The 17,273-nt window shown below is 49.2% G+C and overlaps 1 protein-coding gene across 1 annotated transcript in view; it reads right to left on the reverse strand.

Annotated features, from left to right (window-relative positions):
* Znf831 (zinc finger protein 831) overlaps positions 1-15,114 on the reverse strand; it is a 133,545-nt gene extending 118,431 nt beyond the window's left edge. The window contains exon 1 of the mRNA XM_005392206.2: positions 14,969-15,114. The gene's annotated coding sequence lies outside the window, so the exon portion shown is untranslated. The remainder of the gene's footprint in view (positions 1-14,968) is intronic.
* Positions 15,115-17,273: the final 2,159 nt, after the last annotated feature.

The following is a 17,273-nucleotide window of genomic DNA, read 5'->3' on the forward strand; positions in this document are numbered from 1 at the left end:
AAAAAAAAAAAAAAAAAAAAAAAAAGTACAGCCACACCTCAAGTCTTTAGTTACTGTGACTGTTGATCTAACAACTCATAAACAGAGGCTGCTGCTCAGAAATGTAGGTGTGCAGAAATACCACCTCAGAGTAGAGCCTGTGCAGGTGAGCAAGAACAACGGCTGGGGCACTGCTTCCCCAAGCCGCGGTGGGTGCCGGCGTGGGCAGAGTCTCCACCCTGACCCTGCAGGTGCCTGAGGCCCGGAATGAGCATGTTCCCTGCAAACGGCCATGGCAGGGGCTGGGCACCCGCCAAGGTCACTCTGATGCCATCTTTCTTTTACATCTTGATATTTTGCTTCATCTGGGTTTGTGGGTATTAATTTTTATTTTTAAAATATTGCACCAGAATATTATCTCAATGATGCATTTTTGATCACCCTTCAATGGTGCCCCCAGGGTACCATCTTATTCTGCTCCAGTCTCAGCCCTGTTCTCTCTACTCCCAGAAAGTCCAAACACAGGCGTAAAGGAGGTGGTATGCTTCACCTCTCTTTAAACATCATTACTCCAAACAGTGAGGGCTGCGAGGCCCAGTGGACCTGTGAAGGGGATAAAGCCAGGAGAGAGCAATGCCCTGGGACAGGAGACAGGGCACAGGCAGCACCCATGCAAAACTGGCTGCGCAGAGAGCAGTAGAACATAAACTACTTCAAGCTGATTTCCCATCATTTTGAAATGTGTTATTTTTTCACTTGAGAGAAGGGTGCTTCTTTGCTCCATTCTGATATTAATAATACCTAGCTGACCATGGATTTCAGCCTCATGTCTGGCTAGATTGGATTTTAGGGGAAATTTCATCTGTCAGGATGAGCTGGGCTTTGGCGGAACCAAATTATAGAGACTCACGTGGCTTCCGCCGCCATGTGGCCCAGCAGCAATGCCCTGGCTTACCTGGACCGCGCAAACCTCCATGGGAACAAGAGGCCCCAGAGAGTGTGCAGCGAAGAACGGGTAAAAGACAGGCTCAGAGCCAGTTGCAATGAAGCTGGCCCGTGAAAATGGCCTCCAGTCGGCTGCACAGGCGGCACGGTGGCCTCTGACATTTCCCCTGCAACCCAGCAGCTGGGGATCCTGACCCATCTCTGACCCAGTGTTCACTCTGATTTATTGGCACCTGCTCCATTCCCCGTGCTGAGTATTGTAAGCGCCACCTGGACCATGACTGATCTGCACATAAAGCATTGTGGGAGCCCGGGGGGAAAGGGTTAGGGAAAGATGCCGTGAGGAAGAAGTTGAGCTGAGATTGCAGTCTTGTAAGAGTTTTGTGAGCAGAAGCTGCAGCAAGATGAATGTTGGGGGGGCCCCAAAACACAGCAGAAGTTTCAAGACCCACATGGGCTCTGCAGTCCCCTGAAGCATACACTGGCTCCAGCCAACAGAGCACCAGGAATCTCAAGCTAAAGAGATGAGACCTTCCCCTACAGTGAGGCTGTGTCCCAAAAGCTAGGGAGGGCATAAACTATGAAAGAGAGAGATGAGAACAGAAAGGGATGATCAGGGTCTCCTAAACAATACCCACTCTTCCAGGCAACAGAACCATTGAGCCCCTAGACTTAACCAAGGATTTCCTCAAAAAAAAAAAATCTGGGGCTGGGGATTTAGCTCAGCGGCAAAAGCACCTGCCTGGCAAGCGCAAGGTCGTGAGTTCGGTTCCCGGTACTGGAGAAAAAACAAAAAGAAAAAAAATCTCCTTCTAGATCTTAAAGAGACTTCCATTTACCCTCTTTCTTGGAAAGATTTCTTATACAAAGCAATTTTATAAAAACAAAATGAAAGCCTTTGGAGTTGATTGGATTAAAAGCAAAAATATTCGCTGATTAAGAGCTAAACAAATGTAGTCTTTCCATACAGCAGACAATACAACGGGCTGGGGTTCTGATTCTCCGTCAGTGGTGGTGAACCTTGCAAAACATGACAATAAGTGAAAGACGCCAGACACGCAAGTCACACACTGTAAGATGACATTTCTGTGAAACGTCCACAGTAAGTAAATCTATAGTGACAGAAAGCAAATTAACAGTTGCCAGAAGCGGGGGAAAGGAGGCAGGTGGGAAGTGTCCAGAAACAGGACCAAGTTTCTTTTGGGGGTCTTGAAAATGTTCTGTAATAGATCACCATGGTGGCTGGTACCAAATCCACTGAACTATAAACTTTAACAGAATCCTACAGTACATGTGCTATATCACGATATTAAAGAAATAAGTCATTCCACATCTAATCTTTCTAGCACCACAATAGAGTTTGATTCTCTCCAGCATGCAACAGATAACCAGTGAGCTGAGCATGTGGTAATAGTCACGGCCAAAAAAGAAAAACTGTTTTCAAGGATTTATCTTGCTTTCTCAGGCCTTTTTTTCCTAACGAAACAAACAAAAAGATAAATCAATCCCTAGCCAAGAGCAGGGGCCTTTGGCAAACTGCTGTCTGTATGACTGTTCTTTAAGACAGATCTATCACATGCAGCCACAAACCGCATGAGGACATCAGATACCCACTGCCCAAGGGAGACACAGGTGGGCCAAATAATGTGCCAAAGGGCGATGCCACACCGGCCTTGGGTAATTGGACATAAACGTCCTGCAGGAGCTGAGGCAGGAGGAGCAGAATGCCCCCTTGCCTTTGGGAGAATGTGGGATTCAGTCCCCAGGACATGCCCGGCCCACCTGGGACAAGCAGAGCCACCACAGCCCAGCCGCCTGGTTCACCCAGGCTGTGGATCTGAGGACAGCAGGGGCCTGGGGACCAGCACAGCCACATAAGCAAACAGGGGCCTTGGGGAGTCAAGTCAGCCGCGGCTACAAGACCCAGCCCTGTGGCCACATCCAGCTGCCTACATTCCTCTCTTCAACTCCATGAACCTCTTCCAAGGACTGAACTCACAGCCCCCAAAATATATGTTAAATAAATGAATGAGGTGAACGGCTATTCTTGTTTGTTTGCTTTTGTTTGTTTGTTTCAATGTTCTTATAGATATTATGGACACAATTTAAGAAGAACCAAGATCCCCCAAGTCTAGGCATGACTGATGGCCATTTCTTCTCCTCTGGAGACTCTCCTGAGAGGGACCCTCAGTAGCATCTCTGCTTCTGCTTATCTCTTCTCTAGTCCATCTTCCTTCTCTAGTCCATCTATCCCTTGTGTCATCAGCAATGCTTCGGTGGCTGTCCGGTCACCATTCCTTGCATGGGCATGCCTTCACATCCAGATGACAGAGCCCCAGCACTCCCACCATGCACAAAGTCAGTCCATAGTTAACATCTGCTGGCCAACAAAGTACAACGGGCCTTGGAGAGACTGACAAACTCACACAGCAGCTGACTTGCCCAACGTGGGAGACTCCAAAGGCTCCAAACCAGGGTCTACAGTCAAAGGCAAGTGCAGTCACTCCTATTCGCCCCCACCGTGGGGTCCCACAATGCCCTACTTCAGGGATGTGCGTGCTCTGGCTTCACTTTAAGCCAATCCCCTCTGGAAGTCTGGTTCCCCTTAATGGCCTTTACATGGCTCTCTCCACTGTCAAAAGAGGCTCCTAATTACCAGCCTCATGTGATGAAAAATGAGGTTGCATTTGGTGAGCTCCTTCATAAAGCAACACTCCACAGATGTGTGTGACAGTGAGCTGCTCTCATTTGTAAGCTTGTAGAAAAGGGCCTCCTCACCTGACACATAATTGGACAAGCGCCCCACTCAATTATCCATCTGCATGTCCTCAGGGCCACTTAAATGATGTTTTTATTTAAAGCATGATGCATCCAGCCAGTTTTTGATTATCCTTGGTAATGGGGGTCAAGGATCAGCTGAATAATTGAAATGGAAACTTTATTTCTACTGAGAATTTCTCTCCTCTCCACCTCCTTCCTTCTTTCTTTCCTTCCTTCCTCCTACCTCTATGGAGCATAGATTGGGCACTCAGCTGCAAATGCCCAGGCCAGGACTTTGCTACTAACTTGCTGGTGATAATAAGCAAGCCTAACCTCCCTGTGGATCTGTGGAGGAAGAAAAGAAAGAAGGAAGAAAGGAAAGAAGGAAAGAAGGAAGGAAGGAAGGGCTGCACTATTTCTCATGACCAAGCTGTATGCCATCTTTATTCATATTGATGCCACATTTCTTCAGATTGACTTGCTTTTATTATTTAATTTGCCCCAAGCTATATTACTAGTTGATGTGATAATAGTATATTTTTGTAATATACATTAAAGTAACAGTACCTATTGCACTTCTTTGAAGAAGCTGTATCAAAAGGTACTACCAAAAAAAAAAAAAAAAAAAAAAGGTACTACCAGCCGTGGCTTGAATCCAAGCACAGAAGGTGAGCATCCTCGTGTGTGGAAGACCGGTGGAACACACAGAGTCTGGAGTTCCAGGCCTCCTGCTCTCAGGGTTGCACCATATGCGTTTCTTAGTCACGATGGACGCCCCAGAGGGTCACCGGGTAAAAGGGATGCAAGAACTCCTGTGCAACTTTGCAATTTACTGATAAAGTTATTCCAAAATAAAAAGTTTATTAAAAGAAAAAAGAAATTCCTTGCTAAAGTTAAGGAAGGTAAAAAGTCACACACAGATAACACCCTCAGGGCTTTCCATACCAGGCTCAGGGAAGTATCCGACAAAACGGCATGCCTCAGTTTTCTGATACATTGAGCAAGCGGATGGGCTGCACGTGGGGTGGTTGGTTCTGGCTCAGACCCCCTCGGGGCTGATCAAGTGAGGAAAGGGAAAGACGGATGATTTTTGTTGCCGTTACCAGTGGCTCCATGGGCAAAGAATGCGCCAAAATAATGCCCTACTGGCCCACAAGATAGTCTCTCCCAAAGTGATCTTCACTCTCCTCCCCTGACCTGCTGCCGCCTACCCTCTCTCTGGGCACCAAACGCTGTTTGGGAAATAAATGTTCCCTGGACCCTTCCTGGAACCATTCCCATTACGCTGACGTTGCTGGCTCCAGCCAGCCAGCTGCCCACTCACACGAGGCCGTGTTTGCGGCCCTCGGGGGAAGGTACGGCGCCTCTCCACATCCCTTGCACCAAGGTTCTCCCACTGGTAATTGCCCTCTGCAGTTCATTTCCCCAGACCACTGCCACGGGCTGCACTCTTACAGCGTCACATGTAATGGAGGGCCTGAGCGACATCAGAAAAGGGGAAGAAAAGCAGGGCGTTCTGTTTCCAAGGCTTGTGCCCCTTTTTAGGAAGCCATGATAAGGCCCCTGAGCTCTTGGCTATCAGACTTGTAATCATAGAGTGTAAAAATGAAATCATTTTCAGCACCTGAAGTGGTTCTGTTGGCATCACCCACTGTTTTTGTAGATAAATTTTTTTAGACCGGAAAGAAAAAGCCTTGTATTTCAGCTATAACAGCAAAAGCTGCCCCTACTTTCTCCCCTAAACTTTCCGATGTGAGGAGTTTGTTTTCTTATTCTTTCTTAAGGAGGAGGTTCACCAATCCAGATGGGGAACATGGCAGGCTAAGACTTGCCACACCCCTCGCTTGGGGGTCTGGAGAACCAGCATCTGTTGGTTGTATTTACCAAACAATATGTTTAAACATTTCAATACGCAGATTAAAACACAGATTTGTATATCAGCCTCTGCCAGCTTCTTCTCCAGGCCAAGAGTACTTTTGTCCCTGTGAAACCAAAGATGACTTTTCCTCAAATCCAAATGCTGGGCTGGGAGACCATGACCCCTCCTCAGGCCTTGGTTTCTTCTTCTCCACAGCCCCTGAGCTCTCGTTCTGGCTTTATTTCCGACTGCCTATCCTGTGGGTATGTCCTTACTGTAAATCACCTCAAATCCTTCTCGGAAGGAGGTAGAGCTCAAATTCTAAGCCACCCATTTTGGCTCTGGAGCAGAGTTCAGGATCCCATCCACATCCAGAGAAAGAGTTAGTGTGATCTCAGATCAGCTCTGCCCTGAGCGTGACGATTGCAGCCCCACTCGGACAGGACTTGTTTTTATTTTTATTTTCTCCTTCTTTTTAAAATGCCCTTTCTGAAGTATTTATTCAACGTTTAGAAACAGGAGATCTAGACTTTGCAACCACACAGATGGACCTGGAGCGGCATCACGCTAAGTGAAGTCAGCCAGGCCCAGAAGCACGAGACTTGTCTGGTCTCACTCATCTATGGCATCTAATGGAATCTAATTCATCAATGCAGAGAGGAGCATGGTGAGCACTAGGAGCTGGAGGAAGTGGGAACTAGGAAGGTGATGGTCAAAGGGTACAGTTTCAGATATGTGGGATGAGTAAGTTCTGGAGATCTATGATATAGCATAATGCCTAAACCTAACAATAGCACAGAGTGAACTTAAAATTTTCTACACGATAGAGCCTATGTTAACTTTTCTTTCCACAGATAGTGATAATGATAAAGTAGGCCAGAGGGAACTTTGGGGGGTGATGGGTATGCAGGTAGCCTTGATGGCGGTATTGGTTTCGCGCGTGCAGACTTATCCCTCAAAGCACAGACTAGCACACATTAAACATGTACAGATTTTTACAGGACTTCCTTTTCAGCGCTAGAAATTCAGTCTTCAGCTGAGCACTAGGAAAAGGCTAAATCTCATCCATGCATCCTGTAGGTCCAGCCTGAGCTGGGATCCTCCAGGAGGGGCTTCCAAGCACTTCTCTCAAGGCCAGATGCTGGGGATGAAGTGAGGATTCCCCTTCCCTTGGGGTTTCCAGCTCATCTCTTCACATTCTCAGAGAATGAAAGACTCCTCGAATTAGAGCCAAAGGTGCTTTGGGGGTCATCTAGTTAGATAAGGTCAAGTACGGACAGTGCTCCTCCTCTCCTTCCAACATTCAGGGTAGATGTGGTCATGGTTCTCTTCCCCACTGATCTGGTATCCAAAGCTTCCTTTACCCAAACTCCTGAAGTGATTTTTCCCAGCAAGGTTTAGCACCTGAGCTGAAATCAATTTGCCACCCCTTATTTTAAAGGTCACGGGGCAGGGAAAGTTGACCAGCAGTTAATAAGCAGAGTGGGAGCAGGCCCACCCCTCACAAGACTCCCTGCCATCAGCCACAATACCGAGTCCCAGCTGCCCTGTTCACGTCAGTGTCTTCTGAGCACACACAGGTGTACAGAGACAAAAATATCAGCGCATCATGTGCCCAGCCTTGCCTGCTTTGTTGTCCACTTGAAAGGGTTTTGTCTTTGTCCAATTTGTTCCTTCCCTTCCTCTTGCCTCTGAGAGGGTTTTGTCTTTACTAGACTCTGCTATCATCTTTTGTATAATGCATAATCAAGATAATTGAAGAGCAAAATGATGACAAAAGCCAAACAAGTGGGTTCTAACCCAAAAAAAGCAGTGAGAAGAAGATGTGATCTCACCCAGGTGTCAGGAAAATTGCATTCAACTGTTACTCACACACTCGACAAATATTCACCACATCCCAACCTGTCCGGGGCTTTATTGAAGCCATCAGGTCAGGGGACAATGGGATAGGTTCAATCTCTACTCTCACAGGGCTGATACTTCAGTGTGAGAGAAAGCCATGAACAAGAAAGTGTGTAAATGACTGAGGCCATTTAGAGGACACTAGGTGCAACAAAAGGCAGGGCCAAAAAAGAAAAAGCGCTATAATGGATGATGAGGAAGAGAGTAGCAAGGGCAACCCTTAGCAAACCCTGGGAAATAAGGAAGCCCCGGCCACAGGAAACCTGAGGGGAAAGGGAACCGGGTAGAGGGATCAGGGAGTGCAAAGATCTGGAGATCTTGCAGCTTGTGAACAATGGCAGCAGAGGCTAACTGGTCTACAGGGTAATAGCAAAGAGGAGAGTAAGAAGAGGGAAAGCAGGTGACAAGCGACACAGAGCTTCTCAGGCCAAAGCAGAAACTGTGTTCCCAGTAGCACAGGACTTGGCACAGAGGTGGGCAGCAATTGAGAGCAAAGCTGGATTAGAACAGGAGGACTTTGCAGTTCAAAGAGGAGGGAAGTTGGAGGTCCATTGGAGGAGACAACAGTGGGTGGATAAAGAAAGAAGAAACATTATGGTACTGGTGTGGATCCTGGGAAGATCTTGAGCTGCCAAGTTGCTTTCTGTGTGCTTCTCTGCGTCTGATGATCAGAAAACTGGTCAGAGACAGGACCTCATGGAGCCCAGTTCTGACTGGGTGACGTACACAGTGTAAGGGACTGACTGATCTGTGCTGAAATGACTGTGTGTGTCCCTGAAGGAGCACCAACTGCTGAATGCATGTTTCCCTAGACGGAAATGGGAAAAACCCAACCCCTACTCAAACGTTCCATCCCCTGTAAGATATGCCCCAACCAGGCAGGTAATGGGGCACCTCTAAACGTGCACCTCTGAAGTCCAGGTGCTCAACGCATTCTGCACCACTGGAGACCTAAGGACAGGGTAGATAACAACTGGTTCACACATCAGTCTCTCTCACCAGACATTGCAATGATGATGTGGACAAAAATATTACTTTTTAGCCTAACTCCAAGTAGTCACTTGGTAAGCAACTGTTCATGAAACCTCTCCACTGCATTGCAAGAGTACAACATGCTTGTGGCTTCTTCAAAGAAAGATTTCACTACTGTACAAAGTAGTAGGGCAGTTGTTTCCTCTCCAGGACCACATTGACCAAAGCCTCCTGCTGCCCTGTCCTTAACCTTTGGGAGTTCAGTTTGGCTCTCCCCACCCCACCTCGCCCTTCCTAGGGTGTTCTGAAGGCCCTCAGGACAGTTAAACATGCTCTTCCAGCCTTGCAATCAGGTCTTGGCTGCAGGAGATTGAGGCTGTCTGGACAGAGTCCAACACAATTAAGCACTTCACCTTGTATGCCTTGGCACTCACTCTGCAGTGGAGCAATGCACTGCTTCTGCCAAGGCTGCTGCTCCCCAGGGATCTGCCCTGCGAGGCTACGCCCAGCCCAGTGAGGAAGGCCAAAGAGAACTCAAGCCCTGACTGTCTCAAATCAGGCAGTGGGTCTTAAGCATGCTTAGTATCTATTGACCTCTTCCTGTTCTCTGGGTCCAGTTCCTCAAGATTTGGCTCAGACAGGAAGAACTCGGAGCCTGGAGGCCAGGAGCCAGTGCGTGTGTCCTCTGAAGCAAGGACGGTGGAAGCCAAGCAGGGTGCTGAGCTCAGGCAGTGGGTCTGCAGGATGCTGTGTAGTGAGTCCCTGGGCGTGCTGGGCTGAAGAAGTGTGGTGGCCATGTGGTATTTTGGTCGAAGATACAGGCTGCAATTACCTGTCTTCATCCTTAGCCCATGCAAAACCATTCTCTACCATTCCCAGGGTTTTAAAAATATAAAATTACTGCCAGGCATGGTGGAGCATGCCTGTAATCCCAGCACTTGAGAGGCTGAGGCAGGAGGAGGACCATTGCGAGTCTGAGACCAGCCTGGGCTACAAAGTGAACTCAAGGCCAGCCTGCACTGCACAGGGAGACCCTGTCTCAAAAAAGACAAAAAAAATTATATCTGCACATCCCTACTTTGGCTAAAACCATCCAATACTCCTGTTGCACTTAGGATAAAACAATATCCTTTGGGCCACAAGATCCCATATGTGTGGCCTCTGCCTACCTCCCCAGCCCCTTCTCCAGCCTTCCTTCTTGTCATCCACAGCTCAGATACTCTGGCCCTTCAGACCTTTCAACTTCTGTCCATAGCAGCATCCCCAGACAGGAAAGCCCATGGTCTGCCAGGCCCTCTTCACTCTTGGTTGCCTCCTACTACACTTTCAGTGATGGTAACATTAGGAAAGCCTTCTCAGACACCACTTGTTGACCAGCTCAGATTCCCACAAGCCCATCATGATTGAAATTAAATTACTAGATGTACCATTACTTACTTAATGATGCAGTTCCCATGAGGGCAGAGACTTTTCTAGTAGGTTCACCTGTTCTATCTACATGGCCATGGATGGATGGATGGATGGATGATGGATGGATGGGTTGATGGTGGATGGATGGTTGGATGGATGGATGGTTGGGTGGATGGATGGTTGGATGGGTGGATGGATGGTTGGGTGGATGGATGGTTGGTTGGGTGGATGGATGGTTGGGTGGATGGATGGTTGGTTGGGTGGATGGATGGTTGGTTGGATGGATGGATGGTTGGGTGGATGGATGGATGGTTGGATGGATGGATGGTTGGTTGGATGGATGGATGGTTGGATGGATGGATGGATGGTTGGTTGGATAGATGGATGGATAGATGGATGGATGGATGGGTGGATGTTTTGGTGGATACATAAATGGATAGATGGGTGGATGGGTAGGTGGATGAATGGATAAGTAGATGGATAGGTGGGTAGATGGGTGGGTTGATGGATAGGCCTCCTAGTCAAACTGAACAGCCCACAGATTCTCTCCACACTTTGCTTCAGCCTGGAATTTCTTCCCTTTCCTAGATTCACATACTGAAAGACTGCAAGATGAATTTCAAAGGCTGCCTTCTCAATAAAGACCTTCAGGGCCCCCTCCCCAGCTAGAACTGATCTCCCCCTGTTATGAACCCTATCAGCAGGAAGATGCCCAGATTTTAAAAAAGAAAAAGAAAACAACTTCCTTCTCTCCAGAGCCTCGGGGAATATCATCCTGGGAGACAGGGGTCCTGCGGCTTGCTGGGAATACAGAGATCATGGGGGCAGGTCACACACACAGCAACACGCCCCACAGCTTCATGCATCCACCTCCATAGCAGCCCCCCAGATCCGCATCCACACAGAGAAAACACGTGTGTGCATTTACCCTGACCCACGTGCACAAGGAATGAGGGCCTGACGAGGCCCAGCAGCTCTCAGCTTGCTACCCCTGCCCCTGCTGGAAACCCACAGATAGTTGGAGGCTGTGCACATAGGTCTTCCATCCAGGTAGGCGAGCCTGCCAGGCAGGCCAAGTGTATTTGCACATAATTTGCATGTGTTGACACAGCCCTTCCCATCTCTGCACAGAGCACTTCCAAGCTAACCTGTTATTACTGCTCCTCCAGAGCTCACACTGCTCACCCACCCACTGCCAGTGAGTACTATGCAGAGAGACAGGCCAGGAGCTGGCAGAGCCCTCCAGTGAGTCGTGCCAATCTCCCTGGGCCTTAGATTCTCCCTTCGACAACAAGTGACCAAGCACCTCCTTGGGGCAGACCCTAGGACAGCGCCTCACGCAGAAGACATTAATGTGAGTACTTGTGGGCACACAGTGGGCTGTTTATTCTCACCAGAGGGTCAGGAATCAACTCTGATTGAAGTTCTCCCTAACACTTTTCCTGATGTCATTTCTGACCCTCATAGTATGGGTCTCCTATGCTAGCTACTAGGTACAGCAAATATCTTAAGGATATAGGATGCTTAGTTAAATTTGAATCCCAAAGGAACGATAAATATATCTTCAGTAGTCTTTTTGTGGTGAGAAAGTATTCACTGTTTACCTGAAATTCAAATTTTAGTTGAGAGTCCTGTGTTTTATCTGACAACCCTACCTGTGACCTGTGGCCTCCTGGCTTCTGTTATTTCTAATATCCTGTTTTCTCACAGCTTTTTACCTAAGCTCAGAGAAACACAGTCTATTTCCTAAACGTCCAGCTCCCCAGTCTGGAACGGGACACAAATGAGGTAAATGGAGAATTGCTGAGGGAAGAGAGAGAGAGAGAGAGAGCACGTGTTTCCTAATTTAGTTAAACTCTAAACTCTGTCCCTCTTCGGTCTGTGTGTGGAGCCCGGTGGTTATCACTGCAAACGTGAGACTACATTTCCTGTGGCGAAGCATGTGTGTGTTTTCATCAACAGAGCCTGTTTCTAGGGCTTCTCTCAGGATGTGAGGCCCACGGCAGGTCACAGAGGAAGAGGCGAGCTGCGGCAGGGGGGCCTGTGGGCCCTGAGGCTGGCACGAGGATCTAGCTGCAGGAGGCTCTCCACCAGCCCTTTGCCCAGCACCTGCCCAGCCACACAGGGGCCAAACAGAAACTTTCCCAGGGTGCAGTGCAACAGCTGGGCCTCGCAGCCCTCCTTACCTGTGCTGGAGGCCCCTGCAGGGTGGGACAGAGCTAGATCACAAGATTCAAGCCGAGCTCTCCTGTACCCTAGAGCCAATTTCAGGCCTGAGATGTGTACAGGGCAGCTCTGAGGGAGCACATGGAAGACCGGGTGCTTCCGGCCTATGCAGAAAGCGGCAGGCTGTGGACGCTCTCAGTTAAAGGCCTGCCTCACTCAGGAGTGACTAGGTTCCCTCAAGATGTTTTCTTTTGAGAGGGAGATCTTATCTCATAGTAAGACTGTGGGCATATTGTGGGTCCAGTGCAACATTTGTGTATTTTTTAAGATGAAATACAAAGAATACAACAAAATATATAGGCTCCGTTTTTGTTCTGTAAGATGGTAGTGATAAAGGCACCATTCCCACTGGGCAGGGACAAAGATAACATAAGGACAGGAAGTAAGGCCCTTCCTCAGTCAGCACCAGGCCCCGGCAAGATCTTCCTCCATGGGAACTGTAATTCCCACTGAGACTGGACCCAGAGATTATGATGCCCTCAACGGGTTTTGCTTATCAGACTTCTATATTCCCAGAAGGGATCACAGCAACAAAGGGGGCTCTATGTGGGGCACCGCAGGGAGCTAGTGAATTTTCTGTTGATTTTCTAATAGCACTTGCTAGTCAGATCTGCAACAGAGGACAAGGCCTGAAAGCCATTTGTCTGTCTGGTCTGCCAAGCTAGAAACCCGGCCTGCATACCCATGGCCAGATTGGAAAGAGCCGGAGACCCGCATTATCAGTGGGGACGCACTCACTGGCTCTCCCTCTCATGGGCACAATTGTTCCCAGCCCCGAGCACCTAACCGTGCCTCTCTCCCAGGCTGCGGGTCCCCTGGGGAAGGAGGTGGTGCCCGGAGATCAAGGCACGTGGGACTCAGCATGGGTCTCCGAGACGAAAACGGATGGACTCAGGATCCCCGACTCAGCAGTGCGCACCCTGGAATGGAGCCTTGTGGTGTGAGACCCACAGTCAGCACACTGCCGGCTTGTGCTCTCTGTTGTACCCTTTATTCTAAGAACTTCAGAGACTCGAGGATGGTAGTCTTTCTCAAGGACCTGAAAGTCAACTTTGCCAGTGATCAGCAGAGCTCCTCTGCACCCTCTGAATTTCTCCCCTGCCAATCACGCTTCACTAGACACAGTGGGAACGCTCCCAGCCCGCTCTGAAGAGGTCAGTCAGGGGCCTGCCTTGGGAAGGCCAACCCGAAATGACTCACAGACTGATGAAACTGCACACCAACCTTGACAGGAGGTATTAGACAATGGCTCCCCAATGGCTCAAACCAACTCTAGGATAGCAGTCTGAATAACTAAGGGATGTATAAGGGAGGTCTTCTAGTTAGGGAACAAAACGTAGCCCCATCATCTCACTGACCTAAGAACAGCATAAGTACACAAAAGCAGCTGTCCCGACTGGTTGACTACCGCTTGGCCTTCCATTGCTCCTTCTGCCTCTCACTTAGCTAGACACTAAGTGCTGTCCTCACCGCAGGAAGCCGGGTGCCGTGTTTATGGCAGCTCCTGCTCTGACAGTGCTCTTCGGAGAGACGACCCTGCCTCATAAGTACAGGGAGGGCCTTCTGGGGTAGTTAGCCTCACACACAGCCTCACCCAACCTCCAACCAGCCCCAGTCATGGAATCTGTTCATGCTCAACTATTACACTATCTAAACTATATTGGAAGAAGTTCCCAAATTATGAAATCAACTTTGTCAAAAATCAGCCTGTTTGGAGATTAGGGTCTCATTTTCTTTCTAATTTTTTTATTCCAAGCCATAACCAATTTTATATATATATTTAAACCTCTCCTTTTCTAAAAACACAGCAAAACAATTGCAATTCTCCCTTGGCCAAGGACTAGAGCCTGGAGAATAACAGACAGACCTGGAGAGGACAAGGACAGAACCTTCTGGATGCATGTTTGTGTCAGAAACCAGACCTTGGAGAGCTGGGGAGTGCCCATGCTGAGGATCAGCACCTCCAGTTTGAATGACATGTTAAGGCCCTTCAGAAGCGTGTATGAAACATGCCTGTGACATTAATTAATGCCAGGGAAAATGTAACAGCAGATCTTGGAGACTAAAAATAGATCTTTGCCAACTGATTCATCCCCTGACTGCACAGAACTGGGAGCCTTTTTCTCTGCTTCTCTTTTACATGTACATTACATTACGGCCTTTTTTTTTTCTTTCTCTCCATCTTTGTTGCTCTCCCTTTTCTTTCTCTCCTTCTTGCTGAGAGATCTCAACCTTCTGGAAGTGATGTCCCCACTCAGCTACCCTCCAACCCATAAACATGCTTAATAAGCAAGGAAATCATTTCTTTGCCTGGCTCCTATGGTTGTAAGCCATGTAATTTGTACTTAATATTTTCCATGCAGATGTCTCTGCCTGTGGCATCACACACAGAACTCTATAGCTTCGTTTCCGATTACAGTCCCTTCTATTTTAAACTTTGTTGATTTCTACAAGGAGCGAAGCCTATTTCATACAGATTAGCTGGACAGCTGGGTCTGACTGTTTCTGATTACCGGGCTTGGGGCCACCAGGGAAACAGGTTTCCCAAAGCCCCTGGGGCGGAGAACCCTTCCGTACGGCCCCCAGAGTGTGGGTCACGGATGACTCTGGGGAGGAAGGGCTAGCAGTCAACAGGTCAAGCCAAAGGCAGGGTCACACGTAGTCCACACCTCAGGTTCCAGAGGCTGGGCTGGAAGGCGAAGGGGAGTAGTGGCAGCCCCTGGGTCAAGGCTCTGTCGGGGCCCTCAGTGGGGGCTTGTGTCAGAGACAACGCGTGTGTTGGAGGCGCACAGCCGTCCTGCTGCCTCATAGAAACACTCAGGGGCACCAGACCAGGCTCAGTGATTAAGACCCCTTCACCTGGCCTGGCCTCCCAGACCTCCAGGTGCATAAAGAAATCACAAAGTCCTCTCTCACCTTTGAGCGGTCACTCCACAGGCAGTGGGGGGCTGCCGCTGTCTCCCGAAAGCCGGTGGCTCCGATGAGGCAGGAGCATTCTTCCTGCTCGTCCCATTTCTGCCTTCTTTTTATGTCTCCTCTAGAGAAAACCGAGTGCTGGAGAGTTAAAAAAAGCAGAACTGTGTGTGTGGAGGGTGGTGGGTGTCGGGGTGCGGGGCGGTGGGGGCAGGGGACCCCAGGGGGTGGTAAGCAGCCTGCCCTGGTGTGGGCTCGGGGGTAATGGCCGACGCTGGCGAGGTGGCTTTCCTGCGAGAGCTCAGTGGCACGGCAGCTCTGCGTGTGGGCGGCAGCAGCTCCACGGCTGGGTTTCAAACCATTACACTGAACATTTGCAAACAGATAAAAAAACAAAACCATCGGGTACAAATGGAAACTTCTGTTTTCCTTCCTCTCTCTGCGCTCTTTCCCCTTGATCTCTCCTCTCAAGCGCCTGGGGAAGATGAGGGCAAGGGTGGGCATGTCCCTTCATCGGACCCCTGGCCCCATGCGGCACCATGCCGGTGGCCGCTGATGTGCACGGGCCAACCGGGGCTGTGAGACTCACCTGCAGGGCTTTGGGAGCATCCGGTCATTTCAGAAATGTTTGCTGTCTTCCAGGGTCTTGCTCAGAATCCAGCTGCTGAGAATCATCTGACCCAAAAAGGGTTTCATGGTCTCTCATGTGTCCTACTTTCAAAGCCGCTTCAGAACTGGCCAACAGGAAGTAGCACGAGAGGCATTTCATCTGTGGGTGACGCTTTTCCCAAAGAACATTCTTTGAACAGTGGAAGGAGACACTCCATAAAGAGACAAGGGGTCCAGTAGTCAAAGTGCCTTTGGAAATGATGCATCCCACCATTATCTGGGATAATCACAGAACACTTACCAGGTAAAGGCTCTGAGAAGTCCTGCAGAAAAGAATTCTGGTTATATTTCCTTTAATCCAACACTTTCCAAATGTGTAAAATCTTAGGTGAAAGGACCCTCCCCTTAAAACAAATACACATGTACACAGTACATCACCCTATCTTCTACCCCTCACCCTGATGCTAACATTACCCAGATCAACTCCTGTAGCAAGAGAGTGCAGTAAAGATCAATATCAGGAAGAAGTTAGGCCAAGGGTCCGGCCTCAGGACACTTTCAGCGTGGTGCCTACCCTGGTGCCACAGATGGCTGCCAGTAAGTTGAGACTCTGGTTCTGGTTTGTGACTAGAGCCCAAACAGGACCAAGGTGGGAATGATGATGTGAATGTCTCTGAGCCCTGGTGACTGTGGGTCCATCTTCTCGCCCTCCAAGCGCACAGCCTCTTTACTTCCCCAGCCCGGCAATGGGGCAGCCTGCGACTGGAGCAGGAGCAAACTCTCAGGACCACTGTGGAGCAGAGTCGTGAGGCTCCTCCCTCCACAGACTTCGGCGGGGGTGGGGAACCCTCTAAAGACGAGGCAGAAGCATGATGTACAAAGACTCCGAAAGATAACACTGAACAAAAGCATTCGTGCGGGGCGGGGGAGTAACTGCACCAGGATGACGACAGGGAGGCCAGTGTGGAAGAGGAGAGGAGAGACTGGGGCCTTGCCCGGGGTTAGAGGCTTCCACAGGCCACTGGACAGGCAAGCTGGGAGGCTTTCGGGCCCTCGCCCTGCGGCACACCAGCTACGGGACCATTGCCAAGCCCTCTGTTCACACGAGCCCTGGCCCCCTCATCTGAAGAAAGGTGTAAGTCAATGATGGCTTTGGAGCTTTCAATAATACGAACAGCCCACTGCAGCACTTCGGTTCACGACCACTAGTTTAAGTCAACTGCTCTCGACCAATGGCAATTTTGTTCCCCAGAGACACTGGACAATGTCTGGAGACAGTCGTGACTGTCACAGTGGGGGAGAGGGTGTACAAGGTATATTCCACCAGCAGAAGCCAAGGATTTACTGAAAGGCCTTCGATGCATAGGACAACCCTGCAGCAGAGGAAGATCCAGCCCCAAATGTCACCAGCACCAAGGCAGAGGAGCCTGGGCTAAGTGGCTTCTCTAGTGTCCAGGGGCTCAGGTGTGATTGTGTGCATGAGACTCTTGTGCATCCCCGAAGGCACTGACAGCCTACCTCCTATGAAGGAGATTTCTGTGTCATTTAAATGGCATTTGCTTCTTGTCGGGTGACAAGATGGAAACAGATGGAGAATGAAGTTAAAAACTCCCTGCTTCAGACCAAAGAAAGAGAAGGAGAGAGCTGGCCTACCTTATAAATGCTCCAAATTGCAGGATTTTATTTAAAAAAAAAATAA

This window comes from Chinchilla lanigera, unplaced genomic scaffold (genome assembly GCF_000276665.1).
Source record: "Chinchilla lanigera isolate Chin_1 unplaced genomic scaffold, ChiLan1.0 scaffold00044, whole genome shotgun sequence".
Classification (NCBI taxonomy): Eukaryota; Metazoa; Chordata; class Mammalia; order Rodentia; family Chinchillidae; genus Chinchilla; species Chinchilla lanigera.